This window comes from Hipposideros armiger, unplaced genomic scaffold (genome assembly GCF_001890085.2).
Source record: "Hipposideros armiger isolate ML-2016 unplaced genomic scaffold, ASM189008v1 scaffold_985, whole genome shotgun sequence".
In the NCBI taxonomy this organism is placed as follows: Eukaryota; Metazoa; Chordata; class Mammalia; order Chiroptera; family Hipposideridae; genus Hipposideros; species Hipposideros armiger.
This window is the reverse complement of record NW_017732335.1, coordinates 525,408-549,221: the sequence shown is the minus strand read 5'-3', so window position 1 is coordinate 549,221 and position 23,814 is coordinate 525,408. Positions and strand designations below refer to the sequence as shown.

The window sequence follows — 23,814 nt, the reverse complement described above, 5'->3', positions numbered from 1 at the left end:
ATATATATATATATATATTTGGCACCCTCTGTGTAATACATCTAGCTTTCTTCCACACATCAGCATTTCTTTATGAAGATAATGTCCCTGAATCAATGCCCATCCCGAGTGGGGTAGAGTACATTCTTGGCTATAATTTTTCACCTCCCTCTGTTCACACTCTGTGATATTTCAGTCCCTCTCAAAAAAGAAGCAGTCTGTTTTTCTGATTCCTCACTATCACTTACTTATCTTGCTAACAGAATAATGCCAATTCTAAGCCTACCCATGAAGAGGACTGTGTATTTCCCACTTCCTCTCTTGCTGTTGCCATGAGGAGAGCTTCCCCAGGTAGCTGCTGCTCCCTCAGTTTGGGTTCCAGAATGAAAACATGGGGAGCCCCAACTTCATGGGGGCCAAGCCCAGCTCCATCCATAGCATGGAACAGAAACCCCAGCAAGCCCAGCCCAGATTAGTGAACCTCCAACCAAACCAAATCACGTGACCTAAATAATTCTTTATCGTTGAATGATGCAAATATTTTGTGGTTGTTGAGAAACATTATTGTACCAGTAACAAGCCAACATCCAGGGTGAATGCCCATGTAGACATGATATCCCCCTCAACTGTTCTTGGTATATCATGATTTCTATTTCACCAAATACTCTAGCCTCTGTCTTTTAAACCATTCCAGTTGTCCAGGCTTCCATCTTAAGTTGTGGCACAGTGAACTTGAGGTACATTGTATCAGATGAGAGGTGACTCGTGCAAAGAAACGGCATTCTTACATCCTGTGCTTCTTGCTTTAAAGCCCTTCAACATCATATGACTGGGTGGTTTTCCTAAGTGTCTATGTCACATTATTGGGTTTTATTGAATTTGTTTTCAACTGAAAACCTAGGTTCCTTTTAAATGAACTGCTGTCAAGCCAGTTCCAAGACCATCCTGCATCTTCGCAATTGTTTTGGTTATTTTTAACCTAAACGCAGAAATGTACTTTTAGTTTAGGCCTTCTAGTGTTGATTTGGAGCTATTTTTTTTGGAATACTAATTCTTAAAACCAGCATATTAATTATATTCCCTAGTATATCTTATATCCCTTTATCAAGTACCTCTTAATTTTTTTTATTTTATTATTATTTTTTTTGTAAATTCTCAAATACCAAGGACAAAGTCCGATTCTGTGAGAACAGTTGTTAACATGGTTACAAATCAGCATGGCTGTACTGTCAGGCAGCTTACAAATTATTTTCAAAGAAATCACATATTATTTTATAACTACTCACTCATTTATTCAACAAACATTCATGGAATGTCAGTGCTCTAGACCTATGTATTCAAAACAAATAAGACACAGCCCAGACATTGGTTTATTCACAATTAGTGTAGTTTTTGCAGAGTATGATCCTGGACTTCTGCATCAGAAACTCCTGCAAATGAAATTGCAGATTTCTGGGTCCCAGCTGAGGCCAGCTGATTCAGAATCTGAAGAATGGGCTCAGGAATCCGCATTTTTAGCACAGTATCCCTGTGATGCTTGTGCACACTGCATATTGAGAACCATTGTGCTCTAGGAAGGGACAGATATTTTTTTTTAAGAGTCCTGGCACAATGAGAGTTGTTTTACATGAAGATGTGAGCAAGATCTTACAGAAGGCAAGTGGAAAGGAATGACACCGAGCCAGCAAGTTTGGGTAAAGTTTTAATAAGAAACTTACCATTGAGCTAGTTCCCAGGAAGATGGTGAATACTTTCCTAGGTGAAGAAGTAGACGAAGTTCCATCTAGATACAAGGATAACCATGGTCAGGGTTACAGGAGACAGTCCACCACGTCGGGTATAGGATATAGTACTGGTGAGTGAAAGGGGGGAGACTGGCTAGGTCATTAGAACATAGATAGAAAGGGGACTTGCGTGCTGTATAAAGAACTACCACTCCCAGTTTGTCGATCAGAGAAAAGGAAGACATAAAAATACATAACTACAAGCATGCCACCACACAGTGGTGGTGCATGACAGAGCCTCACCTGACTTAAGTTAAAAATCAAGAGCTTCTGGATGATGGTAGCCTTGTTTCTTCACAGAAAGAAAAGACTTGCCAAAATGGAATCATTCTTATCAATTTATATATTCTTTCCCCAAACTCTAATTCATTTATTTACATTTCCAAAGTCTGGTGCATAACAAATAATTCTTTAAAAGTAACAAGATATTCTGGAACATTACACAACACAGGTGAGATTCTATTTGTGATTCAAATGGAGAAGAATATAAATCACCATTAATGCATAGCCACAGTGCAATTTGTACCAGTGAATTCAGTCTCAAAGTCAACTAAAGTATTAAAATAATTAGAAGTAGTGTTTATATTTGCAGCACTGAGATCTTACTGATACTCATGAATTATGATTCAGCCAAATAAATATGTGTATACAGTTAGAATTATGTCCATTTCAAACTAGGGTTCAATAGCTTCTGTGCATTTGTACCAAAGGCATGTAACAGTTCATTTACTAATGTTGTGTACCAGTGAGCCTAATTAATCAGCCAGTTGAAGGTCTTATTTATAGAAAATAATTACTGTGTTCTAATGATAATTCCACACAATAAAGCAGAAGATTAATGTTTTTGTTATGAGATTGCTCACCACTCATTTATATAATAAAGGGTCATAGTAAGCAAAAAATACAAGCTGAATTAGAAAAATTTATTAAAGAATAGCTATATAAAGAGACTATTTGCAGAAATGCATGCACAGTGTTGAATCCAAAAAAAAACAAAACACAAAAGCATATCTAAATGTATTTCTATCTCATTTGGGGCATAAGGTTGCACTCTCAAAACATCCATTTTCTATAATGGAGATCATTGCAAAGCTACTCATAATTCTATCCTAGATGCCGTATATAGATCATCTATCTTGATCTTTAATCTGTGAGCAGAAAAAATATGTCACTTCCCTCATGAATAATCAGCCTATATTTCATCCTGTGAACATTAAATACCATCAGCTGAAACTTAAGAGGTCATGTATGGTTATGTCATGTTATAGAATATTTCAAGGAGATGAAATCTCTATCAGCACTACAACCTTTGTGACTGAAAAAGAGGAGTTTTATGTCTATGCCTTCATTGTTTGGACAGTCACCCATTATTAATATTTATTGAGTGCCTGCTATGTAGTAGGTACTTATCATGGGGCTGTCATGGGTTATCTCATTGACATGAGGTAGATATCATTATAGCCATACTAAAGGTGAAGAAACTGGAGTTTAAAGAAATTAAATGATTTGTCCAAAATGACACACACAATAAAAATAGCAGCTCTGAATTTAAGTTCAAATACATTTTTTCTGTGTTCTGTGCACCATTTTTAGAAAAAATACTGATTTTACTCCAAATGGATAAAAGAATAGAGACCTCATTGTCTCCACTCTTGAAACTGTGGACTTTTTTTTTTTTCCATAATGTGTTCTGTCTCATAATGAATTGTGGGAGGTTTATATATTTTATTGTCAAGATAAACTGGCCAGAAAAATAGCTGCAGTGGGTTATTGTTTATCTATCTATCTATCTATCTATCTATCTATCTATCTATCTATCTATTTGTCTTTAATGTATTTACTTGTTAATTTTGGAAGACACAAACTTATATAATATTTTTTATAAACATGACTGCTGTGTGGCACAATTCTTTCTGTGTAACACTTGGTTGAATGCAAGGAATACATAAATAATGCAATAATAAAATTTCAAAACTATTTTAAAACTATTTATGCAATGTTGATAGAATTTCAAAGGTACTTTAAAAATATAGTATCTAAAGAATTGATCTTTCCCTTGTTAGAACTTTGTGAAAAACACTAATATTAGAGCATAAAAAAGAGTATGTGCAATTTAAAGAAACACATACACACAAAAAAAGAATTTATTTCATTTAGTATTTTGAGCATACACAAAGTGACCAAAATATTTAATTTTGAATAAAATATTTTTTTAAGTTTTATTTCTTTTAAATCCATTTTGATTATTTCTGTACTAAAAATATATAAAATAAAAGTTATGGAGAAGAGTTTATGGGTTTAATATGGTTTATTTTTATACCAAGTTTTTATTTACTAAATATAAATGCAATGATAATAAATCCCCAACAAAACAAATGATCATATATGTGAATAATAATTTTTAGTATCAGAAAGGTGAACTTTTATGTTTTGAGCACTCAGTTGTTCTCAGAATAAAGACTAATTTCTAACTGGAAAATTTTCTTGAATGGAAAATGAAATATATAAACTATGTACATATATCAGAGGCCAACTAATTTAAGCTACACATTTTTCATATTTAAATCTCTTATTTATTCCAGTGGTAATGGTACCTATGATTTTAATTTAAAAATATGAGATTAAAATTTTTAAACTACATATGTATGGATTCATTCATAGTTATGCTTACATATATATCTGTTTACTTTCCTATGTTTTTCCTTATGACTGGATATATCATAATTGTGTTTTATATCCACCTGTTTTAATACTTCACTGTATTTCATTTCTAAAGCCTTGAAATTAATTGGTAGTAGCCCAATAAATATTATGTCTTCACTTTTGTCTACTTATAGTATTAATCATGGCAGTGGATTCAGAGGCCATCGCTCATTTGTACAATTATCAAAATTCAAGCACATTAGATTGTGCTCAAATAAATTCTTGCTTCCTCTAAATTATACTGTTACTTCACATTTAGCTAAAGTAATTAGCTTTTAGTATTTAGATGAAAAATGTACACTTTAACCTTTACAATATTACAACCAATGCTTTAAAGCAGTTATGCTATTTAATATTAATATGGAGATTCTGTTATTTTTATATTGGAAATTTATTTATAGAAGTTACACAGTTTGTAATCAGTGAAGTCCTGGGAATGGATCTGACAGTAAAGGTGCACAATGTAGAAAAAAAGGGAAGTTAGGTCAAAATCCAGCTTGGGAAAGACGGCACTTAGCAGTAAGCAGTGAAAAAAATCTATGCCAGTCGCCCTCCTCCCCTTAACCTCATCTCCTGCAACTCACCTCTGCCCTGACACACTGGTTTCTTGTCATTCCTTGAAAACTCTAAGCACACACCTACATCAAGGTCTTTATGTTTTCTCTTCTTTTTGCCTGGACTGCTTTCCCCAAATTTCAAGGTTGGCTACTTTATCTCCTTCAGGTCTTTGTTTAATATCGCTTTATCAGTAAAGACTTTTTGACTGCTTTAACCATAATTTTACAATCTATCCCAACACCTGCTGTTTCCCTTTCAGCTTGAGTCTTTTTTCTTAAGCACTTATAACTATTTAACTGAGCCTATATTTTACTTTTTTATTTTGTTTGTTTATTATTTTATTTCTGAACTCCATGAGGGAAAGCATCTTTGTCTATTTTGTTCACTGCCGTATTCCCTAGCACTTAAAATAGTGTCTGGCACATAATAAGTTCTCAATAAATTTTGTTGGATAGATGGAGAGAAAGTAATCTGAAAATACTCACAATATTAATCTATTCATACTTCCTTGCAACACTAATATTTATTATTTTAACGTATCTAAATAATAGATTACTAGTAAAAAGATTGAATCAGTGATCAAAATCCTCTCAACAAATAAAAGTTCAGGACCAGATGGCTTCACTGGTGAATTGTACCAAAAACTCAGAGAAGAATTATTACCAGTCCTTCTCAAGCTCTTCCAAAAAATAGAAGAGGTGGAAACTCAACTCTTCCAAACTCATTTTATGAGGCTAGTATTACCCTGATGCCAAAACCAGACATATTATTGGCCAGTATTCTTGATGAATATAGACACAAAAATCCTCAACAAAATATCAGCAAATCAATTTCAACAATACATTAAAAGGATCGCACACCATGACAAAGTGGGATTTACTCAGTGGATACAAGGATGGTTCAGCATTCTCAAATGAGTCAGTGTGATTGTTATCCACATTAATAAAATGAAGGATAAAAATCATATGATCACCCCAATAATTATAGATGCAAAAAAACAAACAAAAACATTTGACAAAATCCAACATCTTTTTATGATTAAAACTCTCAACAATGTAGCTATAGAAGGAACTTACCTCAACTTGATAAAGGCTTTATATGACAAACCCACAGCTAGCATCATACTCAAAGATCAGGAACATGACAAGAATGCCCACTCTTGACACTTTTAGTCAAGATAGTATTGGAAGTCCTAGGCAGAGCAGTTAGGCAAGAAAACAGATGAAAAACATCCAAATTGGAAAGAAAAATGTAATACTGTCACTATTTGCAGATGACATGATATTACATATAGAAAACTCTAAAGACTCCATCAAAAAAACTGTTAAAACTAAAAAACAAAATCAGTTATGTTCCAGGATACAATATCAATGCACAAAAATCTGTTGCATTTTTATACAGTAATAATAAACTATCAGGAAGAGGAATAAAGAAATCAATCCAATTTACAATTGTACCAAAAAGAATTAAATACCTTGGAGTAAATTTAACCAAGGAGGTGAAAGATTTGTGTATTAAAAACTGTAAGATATTAATGAAAGAAATTGGAGAAGACACAAAAATATGGAAAGATATCCTATGCTCTTGGATTGGAAGAATCAATATTGTTAGAATGTCCATACTACCAAAAAAAAATCTACAGATTCAATGCAATCCTTCTCAAAATGCCAATGGCATTTTTCAAAGAAATATAACAAATAATCCTAAATTTTCGTAGAACCACAAACAAAACAAAACAAAACAAAAACCCTGAATAGCCAAAGCAATCTTGAGAAAGAAGAACAAAGGTGAAAACATCATTCTCCCTGATTTCAAACTATTACAAAACTATAATAATCAAAACAGTATGGTATTGGGAAAAAAAAGATATATAAATCAATAATAGAATAGAGATCCCAGAAGTGAACCTAATAATATGTGGTCAATTAACTGAGGACAAAGGAGCCAACAATATGCATTGGGGAAAGGACAGCCTCCTCAATAAATAGTATTGGTAAAACTGGACATCCACATGCAAAAGAATGAAACTGGACCACTATCTTACAACATAACAAAAATTAATTCAAAATGCATTAAAGACTTGAATGTAAGGCCTGAAACCATGGAATTCCTAGAAACCACAGAATTCCCAAAAGAAAACATAGGCGGTAAACTCCTTGACACAGGTCTTGCAATGAGTTTTTGAAGCCAACACCAAAAGCAAAAGTAACAAAAACAAAAATAAACAAGTGGGGAGAGTCTCAGCCTCGCCGCCGCCACCCAGAAACTGCTGAGCCCCCATCCGTCCGCCGCCACCCACTCCGGACACAGAACATCCATCCAGTCATGGATAAAAATGAGCTCGTTCAGAAGGCCAAACTGGCCGAGCAGGCTGAGAGATATGATGACATGGCAGCCTGCATGAAGTCTGTAACTGAGCAAGGAGCTGAATTATCCAAGAGGAAAGGAATCTTCTCTCAGTTGCTTATAATAATGTTGTAGGAGCCCGTAGGTCATCTTGGAGGGTCGTCTCAAGTATTGAGCAAAAGATGGAAGGCGCTGAGAAAAAAGAGCAGATGGCTCGAGAATACAGAGAGAAAATTGAGACTGAGCTAAGAGATATCTGCAATGATGTATTGTCTCTCTTGGAAAAATTCTTGATCCCCAATGCTTCACAAGCAGAGAGCAAAGTCTTCTATTTGAAAATGAAAGGAGACTATTACCGTTACTTGGCTGAGGTTGCTGCTGGTGATGACAAGAAAGGGATTGTGGATCAGTCACTACAAGCATATCAAGAAGCTTTTGAAATCAGCAAAAAGGAAATGCAACCAACACATCCTATCAGATTGGGTCTGGCCCCTCGTAACTCCTCTGTGTTCTATTACGAGATTCTGAACTCCCCTGAGAAAGCCTGCTGTCTTGCAAAGACAGCTTTTGATGAAGCCATTGCTGAATTTGATACATTAAGTGAAGAGTCATACAAAGACAGCACGCTAATAATGCAAACACTGAGAGACAACTTGACATTGTGGACATCGGATACCCAAGGAGATGAAGCTGAAGCAGGAGAAGGAGGGGAAAATTAACCTGCCTTCCAACTTTTGTCTGCCTCATTCTAAAATTTACACAGTAGACCATTTGTCATCCATGCTGTCCCACAAATAGTTTTTTGTTTACAGTTTATGACAGGTTTATGTTACTTCTATTGAATTTCTATATTTCCCATGTGGTTTTTATGTTTAATATTAGGGGAGTAGAGCCAGTTAACATTTAGGGAGTTACCTGTTTTCATCCTGAGGTGCCAATATGGGGATGTGGAATTTTTATACAAGTTATAAATGTTTGGCATAGTACTTTTGGTACATTATGGCTTCACAAGGGCCAGTGTTAAAACTGCTTCCATGTCTAAGAAAAGAAAACTGCCTACCTATTGGTTTGTCCTGGTATGGAATAAAAGGGATAATTGGTTCCAGTCATAAATAAACAAACAAACAAACAAATAAATAAATAAATAAACAAGTGGGACTATACCTTCTGCAGAGCAAAGGAACCCATCAACAAAATAAAAATGCAACCTACTGAATCAGATAAAATATTTGCAAATCATGTGTATGATAGGCTAATATCCAAAATTGATGAAGAACTCATACAACTCAATTGCAAAACCTACAAACAATTCAGTGGGAAAATGGACAGAAGATCTAAATAGACATCATTCCAAAGAAGGCATACAGATGGCCAAACGGCACCTGAAAAGATGCTCTACATCATTAATCATCTAGGAAACAAAATGAAAACCACAATAAGATATCACTATACACCTATTAGAATGGTTAGAGACACAAGAAATGTACTCTCCACAGGGGTGTGGAGAAAAGGGAACCCTTGTACACTGTTAGTGGGAATGTAGATTGATGCATCCTCTATGGAAAACAGTATGGAAGATCCTCAAAAAATTAAAAATAAAATTACCGTACTAACCTGTAATGCCATTTCTAGGTATTTATCTGATGAAAACAAAACAAAACAAAACAAAAAATCAAGACGTATATGCACCCCCCCCATATTCATTGCAGCATTATTTACAATACAATTATCCAAGATACGGAATCTACCTAAGTGTCCATCGATGAATGAATGGATAAAGAAAATGTGCTATGTATATATACAATGAAATATTATTTAGACATGAAAAAGAAGGAAATCTTGCCATTTGCAGCAACATGAATGCACCTCGAGGGCGTTATGCTAAATAAAATACATCAGACAGAGAAAGACAAATACTGTATGATCTCTCTTACATGTGAAATGTAAAAAAAGAAAGCTTATAGATACAGCAACCACCAAAAAGAGTAGATTGGTGGTTGCCAGAGGTGAGGGGATAGGAGAAATAAAATTAAAACAAAACTTTAAATAAATACATTAATGTATCTTTTCCTCTTTGTATCCCCAGAATGGTACTCAATAAACATTCACTGAATGGTTTCATGATTTCATGTTGTCACAGTTTCCAGGTAAATAGAAGCGAAAGCTTTTGCTGTCAGTCACATAAGAGGTTGAAAACAAGAAAAACAAACTTAAAATTTCTGTACTTTAAAATCCAATGCTCCACAATGTGATATATAGATGATGTATTACAGAATTGTACACCTGAAATCTATGTAACTTTGCTAACAATTGTCACCCCAATAAACTTTAATTAAAAAAAAAACCACAAAAACCCAAGGCTCAGATTACCATAGCTTAAAGGCATCATGTCTTATTCCTCTAGCTCAGGGGTCAGCAAACTGCAGCTCGCGAGCCACATGCGACTCTTTGAGTACATACATGTGGCTCTGAAGTAAAATTGAAAATGAAAACAAAACTATCATAGTTTCATGTATAAAATTTTTAAGGATATTATTCACATAATGGTGATTTCATTTGTTTTATGGCTCTCGATTAATTTTTAAATTGTTGTGAGGGACAGGATCGGCTCTTCCATCGCAAAAGGTTGCCAATCCCTGCCTTAGCTCATTTCTTATTCTTTTGTAGGTGAATAAAATCTTTTATTCTGCCACCTAGAAGTTTTTTAAGTAAACACCAAATCCACTTTTCTGACACAAAAATATCAAAACCTTTAGATCTCCCATGCATTTCTTATATATATAGTTAGAGGGTTGACTACATTTCTTATATATCATTACAGAGTTGACTCTAGTTGAAGTTAAGTTGTAGAAGGACCATGGAAATTGGTAAAGGAAATTGGAGAGCTTGTTCCAAATAGAACTGAATGATAAGGGCTCAGTGGAATAAGACAGCATTAGGTTTCCCAAATAGGAAGAGGAATCCAGGGGAGGATATACTTCAGGGGAGGTGTGCAGAGAAGGATGTGTGGTAACCAATGCAATGGATTGTTGGGCGACGTCTTCAGGTTAGAAGGTAGCTGTTTAGAATTGGAATGAATGCAAATATCATCAGTTCCAAAACTTCAATTAATTCATTTAGTCAATATATCTTGAATATCTACTATGTGTCACACACCTGTGAATACAATGATAACCCAAATAGACCTGATCTCATAGAAATCATATTTTAATTGGGAAGACAGGTGACATTGCAGTGATGTTAATGCTATATGTGGGAAGTCCATGGCATTGTCAGAACACGTTATAGGGCTATTTAGGACCTGAAAAGGCTTCATAGAAGAGAAAATAATTCAGGAGGGAGTGAGAGGGTCTTCAGAATTTTGTGTGCTTTTGTCAGGCCCTTGTTCTTGATGGTAGCTGGATTTTTCTGAGAAAGACAAGAGGTAAATGTAGAACGGAGCTCACAGCTCATCTATCTTTCTAATCACAATTAGCCCAAGATCATACTGACTTAAAGTAAATTATTTCCCATATTTTTGTCTGGTATATGCAGATAAAGTTGAGAATGATTGGATACATAGAATGGGCTCCATGAATTATAAATTGTCCGTGTGAGTTCTGTCATCAGATACACAAAGGTTCAGATCCCAGATTCACCACTGAAGGGCTGAGTAGCTTAGGACAAGTAACTTAATCTGCTAAATAGATTTCCTCTTCAGCACTTTGCCTAATACCAACTCAAAAATTGTTATGATAATTAAACAAGACATGGTATGTAAAGCCCTTGGCAGTTTTTTCATATATTAAGTGTTAGAAATGTATTAGGTATATGGTTTTATGATTATCACAGCTATTATTTCTCCTGTGAGGGGTGAAGAGAAGAATTCAAAGAGACCAATGATTTAATTTCTTGTTTAAGGCCCTTTCCTATTTAAAATTTTTTAATTCTAAAAATTAGGTGGTAGAAATGGCAAAGGAGTGAGAAAGAATGTTCAAATCGATACGGAAGTAGCACTGAATTAATGTAGAGTCTGTCGCTGCAGATGCTATTAAAACATTAGCAAAAAAAGAATTAAGCAAATGATGCTTCTTTACAATTCACTCATTTGAGTTTGGGCCTCCAAAACATCAGACTTAATTTATGTATTCCTCTTAATGTCCACCAAATTTTTGAAAATATGGTTTTGTATTGCTAACTGAAGTTAGCTAGAATTATCCTCTTTTTTTTGTTGCCTTTTAACCTCTGCAAAGTTGTGGTGGAGGGGGATAAAAAAGACATTTAGCAATACAAACTGCAGACCCTAAGTGTAGCATCTAATGGAATGAAATTAAATAATTATGAATTATGTTCACAAGTAATTTATCTTAACATACAAATTATTTTATGTATGTTTTAATTTAACAAAAAAGCCCAAGCTCATAGATATAAAGGAAATAACAATGCAAAAACACAGGGAGACAACCATGATGAAGGGAAATATTCATTCTACACACATGTACGCAACCCATTCATTTATCCAGTAAATATTTGTTGAGTACCTACTATGTGGTTGATACTCTGCCAGGTGCTGATCATACAGGAACAAAAAAAGAAAGACACCACCAATGGGGTGATTTGTTTAAGGCAAAATGCAGTCACATCTGTCCCCTTCTTAAATCCTTCATTGTCTTCACTGCCTCTTAAGATAAAATCCAAACTCCTTACTGTGACTAAGACAAGATCCTTGCAGATGTGGCCCCTGCGTCCTTCTCATGATACAGTGTTGAGCCTCCCTCTCCCTTATGCCAACCTCCTGGCCACTCTAGTGGAGTAGTTGCCAATACCATGTCTTTTTTCACCTCTGAACCCTGGCTGGTGCTGACCCCTGCCTGTAAGTCCTCTTCCCTCCATTTCCCTGGGTAATTAATTCTTCCTCTCTTTCAGGGTTTCATCATCTGATGAATGAAAATAATAGTAATAATGATAATGAATGAATCATTCTTTATCACTTGTTGAATGGCTTTTTCTGCTAGCTTATAATTTCCACAAGGGCTTCATCATCCCCAGCAGCTTGACTTTTAATGTTTTATAAAATAGACAATGCGTCTATATGTAGCTGCTGGGGTTTTTTGGTTTTGTTTTGTGGTTATTGTACTCTTTGTCTAGTCAGTAATAAAGGAAGTGAAAGAATATGGTGGGAAAGGTGCGTGAGGAGAGATACATGCAGCTAGTTTCTGTGGGAAGATAGGATTTGTTCTAGAAGGGATAGACAAAAAAAAAATCGTTAAAAAAATTTGCAAATAGGTCCCATTTTCCACCATAACAATAAGGTGGATCTCATGTTGGTAAACTTCACCCTTAGTGCTGAAAATAATAGATGCCCCTCAAGGAAAGACCCAGGGATAACAGAATTAAGAGGTGACAGGATAGTACTATGATGTGGAAGAAAGCTGGGAGCCTTGAGCTATTTGGTGAAGTCTCCCATTTCTCCATCCCACCACTGTGTGTTTAATGCTCTAAATGATACTGAGGTTGTGGTTGGTGGTAAGAATGGGTACATATACCTGTTTATTGCAGTCATTAATCTACACACTAGGTTTAAAGCTTAGGAAGTAGCACTTTCATGGACCTTTATGGAATTTAACAGAAAGATTTGAAAAAAAAGAAATGGATATAAAACAAAGGAACTATCAATTTGTAACTTGAGAATGGGAGCTGGGCTGAAAATTTATCTTTACTTGACAGATATTTCTGGAAATACAATGCCAATGCACAATATAACAAGGTTTCAGCATAAAAACTTAAGAGAACAAATTTTCAGAGCACCAACTAAAGTGCTCAAAATATGAGCTATCATATATCAGATAGCCAGCTATCAAAGATGGCTATAAATATTTTAAATTTATTCTTTAATCAAGTTCCTTTATCCCTTCTAAAATATTATTTTGTATTTCTTACTTTTCTTCCATGGAGAAAATAATTAAATAAGCTTTAGTTGAAACTCACTTTCGTCTGGCCCTATTTTCATACACACAAATCTTCAACTTCGTCAAGAATCAGGGAAAGGCTGAAAGGGAGGACAGCATAGCCTAAACCAAACGCAACTGCAAACTATGAATGCTGGAGCTTTAGTCTTATAAGGGCACCAACAAGCTGTGGTGTATTTGTAATGTTTTAGTTATCTAGGTAATTTTTATATCCTACCGAGGAAACAGTTGAAATATTAAGCAGTGTTGATTTTTTAAATTACATCCTCCATTTTGTTCCCACTTGTACCAGTCTAAATGGTTTGATTATATGAACGCATCATACAGAGCAGCGTTATCATTTATATTACTGCCAGTATCTCTCTTTGTAACATTTGGATGTCCAAAAATTGTCCTTTACAAGCTTGGTTAGTCTCACTGACCTCTGAACCACCCTGCTCCACCATCAGGGTGTTGTCTCCTGCCACAGGAACATGAACACCGACTACTAGAGAGTGAAGCACTATAGAAATGTAGGTGTTATTACATCACAGGTAGGCTCACTAAGAACTTGCTTGGAAAAATAGTTTGATGATGGTGAAGGTGTATTTGGTTTCCCAAATACCATCCTAATTTTTTTCTGTTGTGCTCATTTTCATTTAATTAATCGCCTTACTAAATTGCTAACATAGTCTATTTTAGGGTAAAATGCTCCTCCAGCCTCCAAAAACAACAGCAACAAAAAAACCCTGAAAATTTTCGTCTCTGAGTTTTTTGTCTAGTTTTACATTTGACCATTATTAAATTAACCTGATATTTTTCCTGCTGCTTTTTTTATTTATTATTTTTTTCCAAATACTTATTAGTGTTTAAAGTCTTGATGTCAAAAGGCCAAAATGTTGTATAGAATTTTACTAATACTTAAATATTGTTTAATAAGTCAATGCACCTAATATGTTATATGCTGATTGCATGTGTTGGTTCTTAGGGAAGTTGTGTTTGCTACAATCACCAGAATTATTGAGTTTCAAATCCCCATTAATTGTCACAGTTTTAATTAACACCTCCATAATTATAACAGTATGTTTTGAAACCTAGATTCCTATATTTTCTAAAATATAAGATGAAATAATAACAATTTAAAAATTAAATAACCTGCTTGTTTTTATACTGAATCCATTTGTCCACTTTTATTCATATTTTAACATAATTAAACAACATGATAATGAAATAAATGTAATAAATAGTAATAGCTTTCTGAAATAATGAAATGAAAAACATAGAGCCAACACCATAGCCTTCTTTCTCTAGCCAAGTCATGTGTATTTTTAACGTTGGAAAATAATGTAATGGTATAAAAGTCACACATGCATTTGTCAGTTATATTATTTCTAAAATTTAAATCTGGGTTCCACTCATGTTAGAAAATAAATGAGTGATTGTTTGTCTTTTTTACTGTTTCCGTTGCTGTCAATATGAGTAGACATCCCTCCTGCAGCATACACAAAGTTTTATAGAGATATTTATAGCAAAATATTCTAAGATTATTCATGTTCAAATGTAGTTATCTTTTCTTTGAATTATTTTATTCAATCATTTATTAATTCAACAAACCTTTACTGAGTGCCTGTTCATCCTCAAGGGATTGCTTTAATTGTCAACTATATTATTTGGTGTATGGGCTTTCATTTGTGATAAGGAGATTTACAATTCAGTGGCCCAAACAAGAGAAAGTTTTATTTCCTCATACATTATAGACTAGGGCAAGTAGAACTTTGTTCCATGCCACCATTCAGGGATCCAGGCTGGTGGGTTGCCATTTGTGTTAGTGGGTTCAGGCTTCTCTAACAGAATACCATAGGCTGGGTGGCTTATAAACGACAGAAATTTATTTCCTACAGTTTGGAAGGCTGGAAGTCCCAGATCAGCATGTCAGCAGGATGGGGTTCTGATGAGAGCCCTTTTCTGGGTTTCAGACTACTGTCTTCTTTATTCTCAGATGGTAGAAAGAGAGCAAAAGAGTTCTCAGGGATCCCCTTTTTTCAGGACATTAATCCTATTCATGAGGGCGTAACCATCATGATCTAATTACTTCTCAAAGACCCCACCCCACAAATGGATTTTAGAGGAGAACAACAAGAAGTCTTCTATGGCCCAACCTCTAGTCATCCAAATATGAGTGAATACAATTCTCATTAAACAAACAAACAAAGATACACCTACCTTCTGCCCAACAGGGAAAATCCAAGTTTAGTCAAAATACAGAATCTCTGGGAAATAGGCAGACCTCTACAATGGGTCTTGATATGGTACTTTTAAGTCTGGCAACCTATAAAATAATAGACGGGTTATCTTTCCTGCCCTCTTCCCCATAAAAAATACCCAATATAAAGGGATGGAAAAGGAACATAATAACTATAATAGAAACTTCTTTGGGGAAACACTGAAGGTCCCATAAGAAATAACAATTACAAAATCCTGCCGAACAGAGATTAAATGACACCCAAGCAGCAGCATTGAAATAACTTTTTTGATTAGTTCATCTGGCAACCTCAGTTCTCTATTCTGGAAATTACACTAGATTTACTGGAAGGTTCTTCCTTATCCTAATGAATAAAATGGCCCCATCCATGGCCATTTGTGAATGGAGTAAAGTAGAGCATGGCCTCACTGAGGACAGGTTTGCAGCATGCTTCCTTCTGGTGCATGTTTGGGGGCCTGAGGATTGTTTTGGGGCTCACATATGGCAGCAAAGTCTAATGGGAAGATGTGAGGGAATCTTTGAGCAACATTCATTATCTCTTGTTACTGGAATACAGAAACAGTTGATTTCTCTAATCCTCTTAAGCCCCAAATGTCTGCCCCCTCTGCCATTTTAAGTGATACAACATAAATCAGGCATAGATAATTTTCCTTAGCAAAGTTCTGTTCACTTTTGTTTCTTCTGGAAACATGGCTCATTCTCACTCAAGCTTATATCTGTTGCAAACCTTTCTAAAAACAATAAGGGTAATTAACAGCAAGGATTACTTACAGGATTTCTCCAGCTTTTTTTTCCTGGAGTGCCAAAGTATACACAGGCCAATAGCCTGCCATCCACGTTTTCACTGGCAGTGGCATAACAAGTGTCATCAGCTTTCTACCTATAGTATTTTTTTCTTGTACTGCTCAGCCCCCCATTAAGCTAATGCCCCATGTTTGGGGATTTTAAGGGAAGTTCTGCCCTTCTACATATTGATTTCATTATTTGACTAAATTGTTGTATCAGAGAGTCAATATCCAGTGGCTCAACCAAAATTTTAAAAAGTATTTTTTTTTCTCATAACAATTCCTAAGGTAAGCAGTGGTTGAGAGTAAGTCTGTTCCAATGTGATCAGCTAGACACGTTCCTCCCATGTTGTGGTCCATGACCTCCTGAGGCATTGTCTTTATTTGCATGGTAGATGCCTTTCATCACTTTGAGTGCATTCTACCAATGAAAGAGGTGATGGTGCACAAGTCCAAGATGAGGAGCTTCTTCTTAAATTGGAAACGACCTCAAGGTTGCCACTCTCACTTCTGTGTACATCCCATGTTTCCTGACTTAGTCACAGAGCACACCTAGCTACAAGGGTGGCTGAGGAGTGTACATTTTGTCCATGTAATGTATCTTCCTATGAAAGAAGTGAGAAGTAATAGTTGGATAAGCAAAGGTATGGACCCAAGAAGAATCTATTACAATTATTTTCTATTATTTTTGCATTATCTATTATCTTACAAATATCTGATATGTTCCACTTCCCCTTTTAGAGTTCTGAAAGTTAAAATTCTGTCTTGGTGTGCATGTATCATTTATGATAGACAATCAGTGCAGCTTCTTTGTCATGAGTGTTCTCACTACTGTTCTTTTTCTCTCTCTTACCTTCATCAATTAAAATGAAAAGGAAATCCAATGAGAAATATAGTAATGCCAGTAGATAGTGTTTGGGGCTACTGGTCTTCATACAGCACATCTTGGGGAATGTAATCAGGCTGAAATGTAATCAGACAGAAAAATGATCGATTGTGAGGAAGGCAGGTAGAAGCAATGCGCTCATTTTTCTCTTCATTCCTATAAAAGGGAATGCTGCTTGTTAAATTATATTCTCGGGACTGCCACTTCTTGATCATCCAGGATGTCAATGTAACAACTTTCAGGAATTTGTTACACATATATCAGGGTTCTCAACTGGGTTGCATCATTTCTATTTAGATAAGTATGTGAAAGAAGAGATGAACATCCAGCCAGCACCATGGCCTGAGACTTCTATAATCTCGAGCCACTAGAAAGATGGAGAGAAGAACATATTGCCATACTTTTTTCCTAGGTAGTTTTTCCTGGGTGATTAAGGTTGGGCTAGGTAATCTTTTCTTTTCCCCCCTAGACTTTACACAAGAATTAAATTAGTGCACTACTAATTGCCTCGTAGAAAGATAAAGATGGGCAAACTTTTCTTTGTCTCTTTCTTTGTCTCTAATATGTAGACTGTTTTGTTTTATTTTCTGCTTCTCTTTCCTTACTATCAATGAAATCTCAAATATTTAATATAATGAGACATATAAAATTGCCTTGAGGGATAATGACAACCACATAATTTTAGGCTTTTCTTTCTTTCCTTCTATTTTTTGTTTTAAGATTTTTATTGGGGAATTGGGGGGATGGGAACAATGCTGGGGAATTGGAGGAAGGGGAACAGACAAGTTGCTGTCCTTTTGTTCTTCAGTCTATTTGTGGAGGACGTTGCTTCACTGGCACAAGTTGGCACCATCATTGCGCTCTTTCCGGGTGAGGCAGATCAGTTGCCGGCTTCTGGACGGCCGCTCACAGCGGCTTGAGAGTCACTCACGCTGGCTGCCAGCAACACACGGTAGCCCATGGCAACCCACTGCCACAGGGGCTGCAGCCTAGGCCATCACCGGCGATTCATGGCAGCCCAGCTCCAGGTTGAGTTGTTGTTCAGCATCTTAGCTGTGGAGGGCAGTGGCACTGGCCCTCATATGTGGGATCCGAACCAGGGCCCTCTGGCATCCCAAGCCAGTTCTTAACCATCGCGCCACTCAGCCAGCCCTCTTTCCTTCTATTTTAAGTCTTTGGCTTCAATAGCACACCCTCACCTCTTATACAATTTGGTATTTGGTATAAAGCCATTTCCTTGCCACACATTTATATGCTTAAAAGTAATTAGTAATCTTGAAATAATTTATAAATATAAATTAATGTATATGTAAATTTATAAATTAAGATTTAGGCAGAGGACTTTAAGGGAAAGGAGTGTATTGAGGGGAAAATACAGTGTATCATAAATATTTATAGATCCCTAAGTAAGATTTTTAAAATGCATTAATTATCCAAATACTAAGCTCAATTAAAATAGTTTCCACTTTTTATAAAATATTTTAGAAAATTATAACTTGGTTATACTAGGCTACTCCTATAAAATAGTGTCTAATCTCCCTCTGAGTAATTCAGTCCTTTATTTCATAAATACTTATTGAGCAGCTGTCATGTGCCAAGCATTGTTGTAACCAATCATCCTGGAAGAATGCGAGCAAGTGAACAAAGGAGAGACCAAGTCCTATATTAGGGAGCTTTTACATTCTAGAACTGGGAAACAGCCAGTAAGTAAACAAAGAAACGTGTTTGTTTGTTTGTTTATATAATAGTACAGTAGTGATTGATAAACACTAAGATGAACAAAGCAAGGGAAGGATGAGTGAATGCTAGTTTAAATAGATTAGTGAGAGAAACCTCTCATAAATGACACTGGAGTGAGTTCTGAAAGAATGAGAGAAGACACAACTAAATGTTTAGGAAAAACATGTTCCAGGTACTAGGAATAGCAGATAGAAAGGTGCTGAGACAGTAATGTGTTTGTCATGATCAGGGAACAGTTAGGAGGCCAAAGTACCCTGAGAGAGTGAGCAAAGAGGAAAGTGGTGGAGGTCTAAGAAATACTAGGGGCCAATGTGTGGAGGCAAAATAAGAGTTTTTAAATTTTTTCCCAGAAGGATATGGGAATCTATTGATGGGTTTTGAATAGAGCACTAATACGGTCTAATTTACTTCTATAAGAATTACTTTGCCTGCTAAGTGGAAAATAGAAACCAAGGAAGCAGGGCCCAGAGACCAGTAAGAAGGATACTGTATTTGGTGAAGTGAGAAATGATGAAACTTTAACCACCATCAGGGCTGTGGAGATGTTTCCAAATGTTCAAACTCTGGATATGTTTTCCAAGTGGAAGGAAGAGAAATTGCTGTTGGAGTAAAGATTAGATATGAGAGAAAGGACAGTTTTCTGTGTAACACTATTTAAGGTGTTGTCTTTAGTAAAGATGAGAGGGAGGCATTCAGGAACAGGTCTGAGTTGAAAAGAAAATCAAATTTTATATTTGGATATGTTAAATTTTACATCCAAATGGAAATATAGAGAAAGCAACTGGATATATGAGACCAGGGTAGAGGGAGGTTCCAAGGCTAGGCATAGAATTTGGAAGTCATCAGAATAGAGATGGTATTCAGGTCATAGGATCAGATGAGATTGCTTAAGGGGTAAGTATCAATAGAAAAGAGAAAAATTCTAATAACTGAGCCCCCATGGCCTTTGGGATTAAGTGGCTGGAAAAATAAAGAGGTACCAGTAGAGAAGTATGAGGAAATGGAATGAGCTGAGGAGATCCAAGAGAGAAAGCCATCTCAGAAGCAACTGAAGTGTTTGAAAGAACAGGAAGTGATCAACTGTTAACTGGTGCTCGAGTCAAATGAGGACCAAGTCTTGACCACTGGATTTGAAAATGTCAAGATATTGACGAGAGCTGTTTCAGTGGAGAAAACAGCCTGACTGGAATGTCTTCAAAAGTATATGAAAGGAGGGGCAGTGAAAACGAGTGAAAAGTGTCGCCTCTTTTCAAGAAATTGTGCAGTAAAGGAGCAGAGAAAGGGACAGTTGCTAGAAAGAGATCTCGGGGTTAAGGAGGGGTTTTTGAGAATGGGAGATACATAAGATGCTTGGATGTTAATAGGAATGGTGCCTTAAAGGGGGAAACTGTTGCTGTAGGACAAAGTGATGACAATTGCAGTGAGGGAAGATTTTAAGTAACTTGAGTAAGAAAGGGAGGAAGAAGACCTGACCTATATCTCAGTTACTAAAATGTGGACGTGTCTAATAAACCGTTAAGTAAAAAAATAGCTTATATATTTGAGAAATGCATGAATGTACTGTGAAAGGCTAAAGAGAAGTATGAATATAATTTCAGTGTTTGAAAGTGAAGATAAAATTGATGCATATTTCTTAAAGAAACAGTATTAAAAGCCATATACAATTGACCAGATGTCATCTTCTATAGCACTCTTTTTTCTCGTAAATAGACCTTTGATAACTCTCATCTTGACAAATATTGAAGTTATTATACTTGCATTTTAGGGGAAATTTGATTAATAAATTGGAGGATAGAGATAAAGAAATACTGAGGTGGCTTGAGAAAATCATAGCCCTCCTTGTCAATAACCTGTATTTTTCTTACTTTTTCTTTAAGATTGTGTTTTATGCCTAGAGGTTCTTGAGATACTACTTTAGCACACATTTTGCTTTCAAATTCCATATGAGTTTCTGGGTTGGCCCCTCTTGATTACAGTAACATTGATTGCTGTCTAAATCTGTTGCAGTGTGCCTGAGTATTATGACTACGGTCATGGAGTAAGTGAGGATGCCTATGACAGCTACGGTAAGACCTTTTCTTTACTAAAACTATGAAATCAGAACATCCATCTGTCACTGACAACTCAGAAATTACTTCTATCTTTCTCCCCCTAGTTTTTTTACAGAAGTCTAGACTAAATTGATTTATGTAATTCCAGGGTAAGATTTGACGTACAGAGCCAGTGCCAGAAAATTGGACAGATCAATTTTGATCAAAATTTCAAAAGCAATTAATCACAATCATAAATCATTTTCAACAGCAACAGTGAGCATTCTGCATAGTGTCTTCTGTGTTTCACTGTGTCCATTGTCTGACTCATTGATTTCACAATAATCATATGTCTTTCCTGCTGTCACAAAGATCATCAGAGCAATACACAGTTAAAATGTTTAAAAACTTTTAAGGGCCAATATTGTAGCTTTGAAGTTATTTTCTATAGTGTGCATAGCTTTTAAAATTGCCAAATAACACTTAGCTCTTAAGAATTAATAGTCAATAAGTATATTAGCCTATAAAATTAATTAATTTCAAATATGCATTGCTTAATTAAAATATATACCACTTAAAATTAATTGTAATTCAATTCAGTAAGGTTTTATTTAGTGCCTATGATATATCAATGTAGTACATCACTTTTGAATGGTTCCTAGTTCTTTAAAATACGTCTGCAGCATCAAACATTGACCACCTTGAAAAATACTCATTTAAATGTTTCCAGTTTTGGAGTTTTAAAAAGATAATGCCAAGGCCGCTCTGTTCCTCTTTATGGGGAGCAGTAAAGGAGACGATACATGTTACCTGTGGGGTTCCAAATGATGAGGGTGTAGCGCTTCATCAGGAAGGAGAAGAAAAGGTCCAGATGTCTGGAGGAAAGGAAGAATTGATCTCCCCTTGGAACCAGTCACCAAATCAACTCATTTCTCACAGTGGACTATCACTAGGCCAAGTTCTTTAGTAGGTGTAGGAAAATGAACCAGCACCACAACGATTGCCATTCATAAGTTGAACACATTTATGTATTTCTTTCCATGTATTTCTTTATAATAAATTATAATATTAAGTATTTTTATTTTCATTTGATAATAGGGAAACTGAACAACAGAGGTTAAGTCAATATGAGAGTATAGCTGTGCAGCTCAACTTCTGTTTTTATATTCTCAGCAATGATTAGAATGCTATTAATTGCTGCTACCACACATGGGGTACCTATTATGGCTCTTTGCTAAGCAATTTATAATGAGGATTAGAGATTATGAAGATAGTCCTCATTACACATTATGTGTATATTTATAGACTCTAATTCCCACTAGAATCCAGCAAGGTACACAGTCATATTGTCATCTGCATTTTAAAAATGAGGAACTAAGGCTTAGAGCATTAAGTAGCTTGCCTCAGTTAACAGTTAGCAAATGACAGAGCAAGGATGTGAATTCAAGTTTGTCTCACTTGGTTTTTGTTGTTGGGAGTGGGAGTAGAGGTCAGTGGTCCCTGGGAGAAAGAACAGGGTCTGGTACTTTAAACTTCAGGGTTTTTTTAAGGAAAGATATTTAGCTTAGTGAGATTTCTCTAAGTCCTGCCAGTTGCCGACCTACTAATCTAAGGGGATGAAGGTTTCTGTAGTATTCTCTTTCCCAGACTCCAGCTTCTCCAGCATCAATCAAATTGACCTAATCTTTCACTGCTGTGGGAGATAGGGATAGTCTCCAAAACAACTTAAGTGTATTTTCAGACTTCCTTCACAGAAGTAACAGGTGATGGACAAGTTTGCATGGGCCTGACTCAGTTAATGAGATACCACAGAAACTACAGCTTTAATTTTGTTATTTCTATAGTTTTCCCTCCTTGATAGGAGGGGTAAAAGGCATTAACTGGTGTTTAATAAGAACACCAGCATCCAAACCTAAGCTTTCTCCAAAGCCACATCAATGGGCCAGCCAGTCTGAGCTGAGAGACGGGCTAGCACTCCAGAGCACACCTGCCTCTGCAGCATTTTCTTAGTTCAACGCAGCCATTAAGTATACGTCCATTTTTCCAAGCACATTCTTAATCAAATGGGAGTCAAGCCACATGCCTCATATGATTAGTTACTGAGGATGATAGAGGAATAAGATACAATGTAGACCTTTCTTCCATTCATTCAACTTTAGTGTAGTGTACATAAGTATTGCCAGGCTCTAAGAATATGATGGTGTACAAGACGGACATTATCCCTCCCTGGTTCTTGCTGTCTACTGTTGAGAAACATGGCTATATATAAAAAAATTATGCCATGTTATGAACCATGTGATGCAGTAGTTCTATAGAGGGTCAGAGAACATTGCTCTTTTAACAAATATTTATTTAATGGCTAATATGTATATTTAATTCATTGTTCTCAATCCTGGAGATACTGCAGTGAACAGTCTCTTGAAGCTTACACTATAATGAAAAGACATGTTGTTATTTATAAATCACTTTTTAAAAAAGGAAATTTCCCTTTCATTCACGGTCATTGTTTTCTACACTTGGCACATCAATTGAGGAAAATCATATCTATGAGCTTTACTTTACAGCATTACATGCACTGAAATCAATGGCAGGGAAGAAGTTGATGATAAATGACTGGATAGTTGGTAATGAGAGATAATATTTCTATTTCTCAAGTCTTTACATTTTAAAAAATGTTAATGCCATGTAAGGCAGCAGGGGAAAGCATGAGAATACAAACTATTGCCTCTCAGACCGTCTCATGGAGACGCAGGAGCCATGGTCAGTAGAGGTGGGCTCACCTCTATAACCCGTGGATGGATCTTACAATATTC

At 35.8% G+C, this 23,814-nt stretch overlaps 1 long non-coding RNA gene and 1 pseudogene across 6 annotated transcripts in view; both read left to right on the top strand.

Annotated features, from left to right (window-relative positions):
- The window catches only part of LOC109375683 (uncharacterized), a 109,805-nt gene that overhangs the window by 8,207 nt on the left and 77,784 nt on the right, over nucleotides 1-23,814 (top strand). For all 5 annotated transcript variants that reach the window (XR_002122619.1, XR_002122620.1, XR_002122621.1 and 2 more), the window contains exon 2: nucleotides 20,979-21,037. This is a non-coding gene — a long non-coding RNA (uncharacterized LOC109375683). The remainder of the gene's footprint in view (nucleotides 1-20,978; nucleotides 21,038-23,814) is intronic.
- LOC109375681 (14-3-3 protein zeta/delta pseudogene) lies at nucleotides 7,290-8,169 on the top strand (annotated as a pseudogene). The gene has a single exon (XR_002122616.1). The product of XR_002122616.1 is annotated as a 14-3-3 protein zeta/delta pseudogene (transcript).